Raw genomic sequence first — 9,459 nt, forward strand, 5'->3', positions numbered from 1 at the left:
GGTCTTGCTAGTTGCCCAGACTGATGTCAAACTCCTGGCCTCAAGCGATCCTCCTACCTCAGCCTCCCAAAGTGCTGGAATTTCAGGGGTGAGACCCCATGCCAGGCTTACAATTTTTAGAAAGAAAAAAGTAATCAGGACTTGGGCTATCTCGGCCAATGTCTTCCTTCAAACTCCCCACAGCCAGAACTGACTTCAGGACTTGACCTGAGGGAGGCACACTAACACCACCTCTTCAACACCCTCCCACCTGCCAAAGCGATTTCTTTAGCAGCTCATCTCATTGGTTGGTTAGTCATTGCATTTATTCTGGAGCCCAGAAGGCTAAGAGGCATCAGTACTCAGGCAGTCCAACCCAAGTCCTTTGAAGAGTTCCTGTCTTGGGAGAGAGAAATCGGGAGTGTGTGAGCTCAGGGTGCAGGGCGGTGGGGAGAGGCTGCACCTCTGCTTTCCCACCGTCTTGCTCAGGGCTGGTGCTGCTCCCTGCTGCTGACACCACAGTCCCGTATTTTGCGTGTAGCTTTCATCCCCCAGTCCCAGAGTCCCCTCCTGATTCACAAGTCCAATTTCTCCTGCCATATCTCCGTCGGGCCTGGCTGGCTTTCATCTTAACCTCCAGGGCAGCCCTTCCCTTCTGTGATTGCTTCAGCAATGCTAGCCCCCAGCCAAATCCTAACCCCACTTCCTTTGCTAGTCTTTCTGGCCAATATTTACATACATGTGCTTTTTGGCATTAAGACTACATTTGACTTGTAATTAAATAGTAAAATTTATCTTTCAGACTTTCCAGGGCCTCTGGCTCATATTGCTTAGAGGCCCTCATTGTGTTTCCCAAAATATGGTATAATACTGATGACAAGCATGAAGATTGGAGGTGGTATGGGGATGGATGTTCAAGATTTTTTATGTGTTAATTCTAATGCATATTAGGAAAAAAACAGTCCACAAAACTGACAATTTTTCATGGATTACATTGTATAGAATAAGGATAAAGTAAATATTTAAGGTTTAAAAGTCATTTTTTGTTTGTTTGTTTTTGTTTTGTGACAGGGTTTCACTCCTGTAGCCCAGGCTAGAATGCAGTGGCACGATCTCGGCTCACTGCAACATCTGCTTCCCGGGCTCAAGTGATTCTCCAGCCTCAGCCTCCCGAGTAGCTGGGACTATAGGCGTTCACCACCATGCCCAGCTAATTTCTTTATATTTTAGTAGAGACAGGGTTTCACCATTTTGGCCAGGCTGCTCTCAAACTCCTGAACTCAAGTGATCTGCCTACCTTGGCCTCCCAAAGTTCTGGGATTATAGGTGTGAGCCAGTGCACCCAGCCTAAAAGTCAGTGTTTTAAAATAGAACTATTAAATTATAGTACAGGTGGTACACAGCTATGGCAAAAATCAGGAAGGTGAAATAAGAATGAAATTTGCTAACCATTTCCTGACTTTCTCTACCAAAATTTGTCTGACTTGTGTTTCAAACCTTTTGCAAATGTTGAGTGGCTACTTTGAGAAAGTCTTCTGTACTGGCTATATGGGTCAAATTGTTGCCCCTTATAGGTAACATCTCTGGTTTTTAACAGAAGCATTTAATGGAGCACAATATAGGGGAAGCAGCACAAAACCACAGCAGTTTTAGCAGCCCATGACTTTGTCACCAACGGAAATCACAGCTGTTTTCATATCGCATTACAGTTGTTGCTAAAATTTCAAAAAATAATGTATGCTTATCATTACTTCTTTATTTATTTATTTTTAGACGGAGTCTTGCTCTGTCACCCAGGCTAGGATGCAGTGGCACAATCTCGGCTCACTGCAACTTCTACCTCCTGGGTTCAAGTGATTCTCTTGCCTCAGCTAGGCGCCCGCCACCATGCCCGGCTAATTTTTTTATTTTTAGTAGAGACGGGGTTTCACCGTGTTAGCCAGGATGGTCTCCATCTCCTGACCTCGTGATCTGCCCGCCTCTCCCTCCCATAGTGCTGGGATTACAGGCATGAGCCACTGGGCCCGGCTGCTTATCACTACTTCTAAATTACAGCAGTTCAGACTCACTGCTAGACCTCATTCTTTAATGTGTTAGTTAAGAAGCACATGTATTACTCCATCAAATGTGCTTTAAATATTTTGGTGATTATATTCCAGTGTTTCCAAAGCTTTCTTCATTATTGTCCCCTCTGGGAGACTTTTTAATTAAAAAAAATTTTTTTTAAGAGATAGTGTCTCTTAAAAAGATAGCACGGTGGCTCACACCTGTAATTCTAGAACTTTGGAAGGCCGAGGTGGGTGGATCACTTGAGGTCAGGAGTTTGAGACCAGCCTGGCCAACATGATGAGACCCTGTCTCTACTAAAAATACAAAAATTAGCCAGGCATGGTAGCTCGCACCTGTAATCCCAGCTACTCGGGAAGCTGAGGCATGAGAATCACTTGAACCTGGGAGGTGGAGGTTGCAGTGAGCCGAAATCAAGTCACCGCACTCCAGCCTGGGCTACTGAGCGAGACTCTGTCTCAAAAAAAAAAAAAAAAAAGAGAGAAAGAGAGAGATAGTGTCTCACTATGTTGCTCAGGCTGGCCTCAAACTCCTAGGCTCAAGCGATCCTCCTGCTTCAGCCTCCTGAGTGCCTCGGACTGCAGGTGTGCGCCACTGCTCAGGATCCTTTTTAGACATTTCCCCCAATAGCTCCCATTCCCCTCATTAAATATTAATATCATAGATGTATCTGTTTATGTACCGCATGCTTATCTATCCTTTACACATAAAAAGAGTAAAATCTGGCCATGTGCAGTGGCTCATGCCTGTAATCCCAGCACTCTGGGAGGCCGAGGCGGGCAGATCACCTGAGGTCGGGAGTTTTGAGACCAGCCTGACCAACATGGAGAAACCCTGTCTCTACTAAAAATACAAAATTAGCCAGGTGTGGTGGCACGTGTCTGTCATCCCAGTGACCTGGGAGGCTGAGGCAGGAGAATTGCTTGAACCCGGGAGGCAGAGGTTGTGGTGAGCTGAGATCACGCCATTGCACTCCAGCCTGGGCAACAAGAGCCCCCTTCCAAGAATTAATTTTTTCCCCTTGAGAGCAATATCACTCCCATTAAGAATACATGCTGTATTCTAACGCCATCAGTTTCCTTTATAACCATATGTATTATATTGCATGCATTTAGAAATATTGTTATTAGAAAGGATCCACAGGTTTCACACACTGACATTGGTCCACAGCACACACAAAAAATTACTCCCTACCCTGATTTTAAGTCCCTCAATTTTCTCATCACAAATAACGATTTTATACTCTAAGGGATACATGACAACTTCCTTAATACATCTTCATAGCTGACAGTCTCTACATTAGGCTAAAGATCTTTCAGCTGACTAATATCCAGTTAGAAAAATCCTATCTTCTGCTTCTGTTTATCTTTCCATTTCAAGACTAAGAGATAACTGATTGGTTCTATTATACACATAAATGTCTTGTTCTTTCCTTAAATCTTACATTTATGCAAGGAAGCCAGCCCCATAAAGTAAAATTTCACATGCCAATGATGTGATGTGTAGAGGAAATTCCATCACTCTAGGAAACATAACAGAACACCTAGATTTATGTCCTTAGTCTATCCCTTTGTTTGTGTGACTGTGACCTGTTTCCTATGTTCTCTTCTGTAAAACGGAGATAACATCCATTCGATCTAACTCAAATGGAATCATGTTTGTGAATGTATTCTATAAATTATAAGGCACTGCACAAACACAGAGGACTGTTAACAATCCTAATCTAGACCTTAAAAATAAATGACCACACAGAACCACAGGGTACGAAATGACTGTTCTTTCTCCACTGTGAAGGATAAGATGGAATGGAACAAATAAATGGAATTTAATTCTAGGCTATGTTCAAGGCTGTTGTGTGGAATATATGCCATGAGCTCTCTCTCTTTTAGGCTTTACGGTGCCTTCTATTTCCTTTGTAATGTTCCATAGCATCTAATAGAAATGTTCCATCTAGAAAGATGCTCTGTAAATGCAGCTAGTCTAGCAAATCCATACTTATGTCAGAATGTTTTCCCTCTTCCCTGGCTATCCAGAGAGGTGCTAATTTGGGACACAGGCTCTGGATGCAATGGGGCTTTTTGGAGGCTATTTCCCTCAACCTGAAGGCCTGGCCAGTGATGAATGATGGACCATCCAAGTTCTGTGAGCCAGACACTCAGAATATGCTGGAAAAACCTTGGGAAAACGGTGGGCAGAAGACCAGACATTTGGAGAAAAGCCGAAGCGCCTGAGAAGAATCCAGGTTTTGGTAAAAGCTGAGCTGCAGGTATAAGAGGGACTGTAAACAGAGGGCTAGCTATGGGCGGTAGAACCTAGGGAAGAGCTTGGCCCAAGGGGCTGGTAAACCAAGCCCTACTGCTTGAAAGGAGGAGTGATAAGCAGAAGAGTGGGCCAAATTAGGACACTGGTCACAGAATGGAAAGCCCTCAAAAAATGGAAATCCACAAAAATATTTTTCAACTTTGTGAAACCAAATCGTTAGAATTGCAAGAGATGTTAAAGGTCAGTTTAAGGCCAGGTGCAGTGGCTCACGCCTATAACCCCAGAGCTTTTGGAGGCTGAACTGAGAGGATCGCTTGAGGCCAGGAGTTTGAGACCAGCCTGGGCAACATAGTAAGACTTTGTCTCTACAAAAACATTTTTTTTTTTAATTAGCTGAGTGTGGTGGTACATGCCTGTAATCCTAGCTACACGAAAGGCTGAGGCAGGAGGACTGTTTGAGCCCAGGAGTTCAAGGTTACAGTGGACTATGATCGTGCCACTGCACTCCAGCCTGGGTGACAGAGTGAGACCCTGTCTCTGGGGGAAAAAAAATCAGTTTAAAACACCCTTTTCGGTCAGGAACAGTGGCTCATGCCTGTAATCCTGGCATTTTGGGAGGCTGAGGTGGGAGGATCCTTTGAGTCCAGGAGTTGGAGAACAACGTGGGCAACATAGAGAGACCCTTGTCTCTACAAAAAATTACAAAAAAATTAGCCAGGCATAGTGGTGCACACCTGTGGTCCCAGCTACTCAGGGGGCTGAGGTAGGAGGGATGGCTAGAGCCTGGGAAGTCGAGGCTGCAGTGAGCCATCATCACGCCACTGCACTTAACCTGGGTGATAGAATGAGACCCTGTCTCAAAAATAAAGAAAGAAAGAAAACACCCTTTTCATTTATAGTTATGTAAACAGGCTTGAAGTGGTGAAACAGCCTGATATGCATTGTGTGGCAAATTAACAAAGAAACCCGTCAGAGGAGAATCCAGGAGTGCTAAGCCTTAGTCTAGGTTTTCGTTCTCACTAAATCAAGATCTTCCCTACAGAAGTAAGAGCCCTAACTCTGCTACAAATTTAATGCAATTCACAAAATTTTAGTGAACCAATTTTGCATCAGGGAGACCTGCCCAAAGTTGGACTGAAGAAATCCTGGTGCCTTCAGAATGGGTAGAAGTGGTTGAGGAGGCAGGCTGGGTAGGATCTTCTCTGGCAGGCCTGTACCTGATGACACCTGGTCCTAACAACTAAAGGATAAAGAAATGGAATTTGGGTGGCGCGAAACAAAAGTCATCTCTCTCAGACTGCCCCTTGTTAGAGAAGGAGGCTTCTTTCTTGACAATCCCCCCTCTGCAAGTCCCTCTGTAGACAGACCTCCTCCAGAAAAGCTGTTCCAGAACAACCTTCTTACAAGGCCTTTTGGTTGTCTGTTAAATTACAACAGGTTGCAGGCTCAAAAACAAGTGCCCACAGTGAAGTGGAGGCAGGTATAAAAATAAACTGAAGGCTTGCTTTAAAGCCATTTAGGAGTGAATAGAATTTACAAATACAGAAACACATGGGAAGATGTTTGTGTCAAATTCCCACACCAACAGCTTTCCTTTAGTGGAAGTTCTTGGTAGCTGAGTGGGTGCAAGTGTGGGGAAAGAAGGAGGAAGAAATTAGAGGGGGTTAATGTGGTGTCTTGGTGTTTCATTCTGTTTCAATTCAGAGAGAAAGAGTTGTTACAGCTCTAAAAAGAATTACATTAAGATGGCCACTATGTAAAAATGTTTGCGGACATGGGCTTGAATGTAATATGCAAAAATTGCTGGGCTTGGTGGTGTGCACTCCAGAGGCTGAGGCAGGAAGATAACTTGAGCCCAGGAGTTCAAGATCAGCCTGGGTAACATAATGTGACACCATCTCAAAAAAAAAAAATGATATGCAAAAATAAAAATAACTGTGTTGGGGAGGTAAGATTATGGATGATTTCCTCCCAACCCCTTAATACTGTTCAACTAACAGTATTTTCTTTTTTGTAGAGATGAGGTCTCACTATGTTGCCCAGGCTGGTCTTAAATTCCTGGGCTCAAGTGATCCTCCTGTCTCAGCCTCCCAAAGTGTTGGGATTACAGGCATGAGCCACCTTACGTAGCCAGTATTTTTAAATAAATTGTTTTCAAATTTTGCTTCCTGGCTGTCTAGTTAACTTGGTCTTATAAAATCGCAATTCCCAAAAACTCTTGTTTGTTGTCCATCACGGCAGTTTTTAGGACAACAAAACACAGGAAACCATCTAAATGTTTTAGAGGACAGATTATTTAAATAGACTGTGGTCCAGTCATAACAATGAAAACTACACAGCTATTTAAAAATGAAGACATAAATCTGAATGGTGGATATGGAACAATCACCCACAGCGAGTAAGTGAACAAAGGCAGGTGGGGGGCGATGGGTCTCGCCTGAGAACACATATACGTGCAAATGTGCCGATTTGTGGAAATTTTCTGGAAGTATTCCCAAGAAAGTTGGTAATAGTTACTTCTATCTGGTGAGACAACTGAGGGTCTGAGGTGAATAGCAGATTTGCTTTTCATGATATGAACTCCTATACTGCTTGAAAACAGTATGTTTACATGTTACAAATTCTAAATGATACACTGGTATCACTTTGATAACCGTTAACTTTCTAGGCAATGCTCTAAGGGTATTCTTCCTAAGTGGTTTGAAGATAGAGGAAAAGTCCTATTCTTTCCAAAAGTCCTATTCTTGCCCCATACTTAGAAAACAGACAATCTGATTATGCCTACAGTTGTCAAAATGTGGAGGCAATGTGCGAAAAAACTAAATATGCTCATCTTTCAGAGGGAGATCTACTGAGATATATTGAGATACACAGATCTAAGTGCAGCTGAAGAACTGGGTCAGCCTCCCACCAGGCCCTCCCAAATAAGCAGCAAGGGATGAGCTGTTCACTCTTCCTCCTTGGAGGGCCCAAGGGTGCTTTGCACCTCAAAAGATACACCACTCCAGATCCACAGAGCCACCCCAAAGCCCTGGGTATCATGTTATCTCCAAATATTCTGTACAGGGTTTGCCCCAAGCCATTCCAAGGTCTCTCTGAGCCCAGATCAGTATTCTAGAGCTTTCTGGAACTGAAACAGTGTGCTTGGATAGAGAGAGTTGACTTAAATAAGCAGGTCACTTAAACACATTCTAGCCTCCATGTATGGGGCCTATTCCTCTGCCAGACGACAGAGGGACCCAGGAATGCACTTGGACCTTCTGACCACTTTTCTACAGGACACGTCACCTTAGCTTTCAAAACTTCTCTTTGCTTTCACACATTTCAAGTTCCAGTGAGAGGATGTTTCACTGTAAGTTCATGAGAAAGGATGGCAAAATCTTTCCGCCATTTCCCTCCTAGGCATCTCAGCCTGAAGGATGTTCAGAGTTACTTAGACCAAGGAAAAACCAAGATGGTGGGCAAAGCATTGCCTCTCATGTAGGACTTCATGCCCAGGACGAGGAGGCATAGCATTTGGTCTAGGCCCCCCGAGAGGGAAAATCTACTGGCTCTGAGATACTCTGGAGCTGAATAATGGCAGGTTTGGACACATAAAGAATAGGAGAGGGAATGGGTCTCAATGGGAAGATGGCAGGAGAGACCACAGAGTGCTGGTCTTCAGTGAAGGTGGCACAGAGCAGACACACAAGGTGTGGGTCACAGGGTACATTGTGGGATGGCCTGACCTAGCCAGCCCATTCCTTTCCCAAACAAGCTGCCCCAAGGAACTTAAAAGGGAAGTATTTTCTTGGTTAGGTTAAAAATCACTTGTGTTTAACACATTTCCTCATCATTTCTGACACAGATGAAGAATACCTGTTTGGGATGTTCCATGTCACTGACACACATACTAAACCAGCCAGCTCTGGTCTATTAAGGGTTTGTTTTTGTTTTTGTTTTTTTGAGATGGAGTCTTGCTGTCGCCCAGGTCAGAGTACAGTGGCATGATCTCGGCTCAAGGCAACCTCCACCTCCTGGGTTCAAGTGATTCTCCTGCCTCAGACTCCTGAGTAGCTGGGACTACAGGTGCCTGCAACCACGCCCGGCTAATTTTTGTATTTTTGGTAGAGATGGGGTTTTACCATATTGGCCAGGCTGGTCTTGAACTCCTGACCTCGTGATCTGCTGGCCTCAGCTTCCCAAAGTGTTGGGATTACAGGCGTGAGCCACTGCGCCTGGCCATATTCAGGGCTTTTACTTAACGGCAAGGCCGTGCGTGTGTGTGTGTGTGTGTGTGTGTGTGTGCCTTTGCCCCTCACTCTCCCTGATCTCTGTTCCATTTCATAGCCTACTAGAACCTCCCCAGTAGCACAGGAAAAAAAAAAAAGCCCACTTATAATCCATTCTGGTATATGCTGCTTTTATTTCTAAACCAGTGGCTATAATAGTATCTGTGAATTTGATTAGCTCTGCTTGGCCCCATGACCACAAATAAAACAAAACTGGCTAGACTTCTGAGAAGTAAATTTCTTTGCCTTCTCCCTGCTTGTCAAGTGACCTCAATAGCTTTTAACCAGTAGGCCTCTTTACTGAACAATCTGGAGGGTAACAGGTATGAACTCAAGTTGGGGAGAGTTCCCAGTCTCCTGCCCACTATGTCTAACTCTGTCACCCACAATGGATGCCTTGAACTTTCCTTAAATACAAATAGTTTTACTGCCATTATGGAGCTTTCTCACAGGGTCGGGTTTTGTTTGTTTGTTTTTTAACGTTTCATTATCTCATTAATCTTTTCTCCATATTTTCCACAATGCTCTCAAAGTCTGAAACTCCAAACTGGAATGCAGAGTCTGGCACAGGCTCTTATAAAGCCCGGTGTAGGATCCCCTCCCTCCCAGTTTCCACAGGGTCTCCTTTCCTTGGTAGATCCCAGCACTCCAGCTGCCGTCTATGCACAGGCTGTACCTGCCAGCCTGCAGGGCAGCTGCTGACTCATGCTTGCTCTGGGATTTGCTTGGACCCCAGCCCTTCTGCTCTCCAGCCACAACAGCCACCACCCACCTCAGAGAGCACTCTATCCATCACCTTCTGGGGTCTCAGCTCTGACCTGATCAGTCCCCCACAGGTCTGCATTGCTTTACCTGGCCCTGCCCCGTCCCTGGCACCCAC

At 44.6% G+C, this 9,459-nt stretch overlaps 1 protein-coding gene across 6 annotated transcripts in view; it reads right to left on the minus strand.

Annotated features, from left to right (window-relative positions):
* The window catches only part of TRIM54 (tripartite motif containing 54), a 29,802-nt gene that overhangs the window by 15,761 nt on the left and 4,582 nt on the right, over nt 1-9,459 (minus strand). The gene's annotated exons all lie outside the window — the stretch shown is intronic.

This window comes from Pan paniscus, chromosome 12 (genome assembly GCF_029289425.2).
Source record: "Pan paniscus chromosome 12, NHGRI_mPanPan1-v2.0_pri, whole genome shotgun sequence".
Classification (NCBI taxonomy): Eukaryota; Metazoa; Chordata; class Mammalia; order Primates; family Hominidae; genus Pan; species Pan paniscus.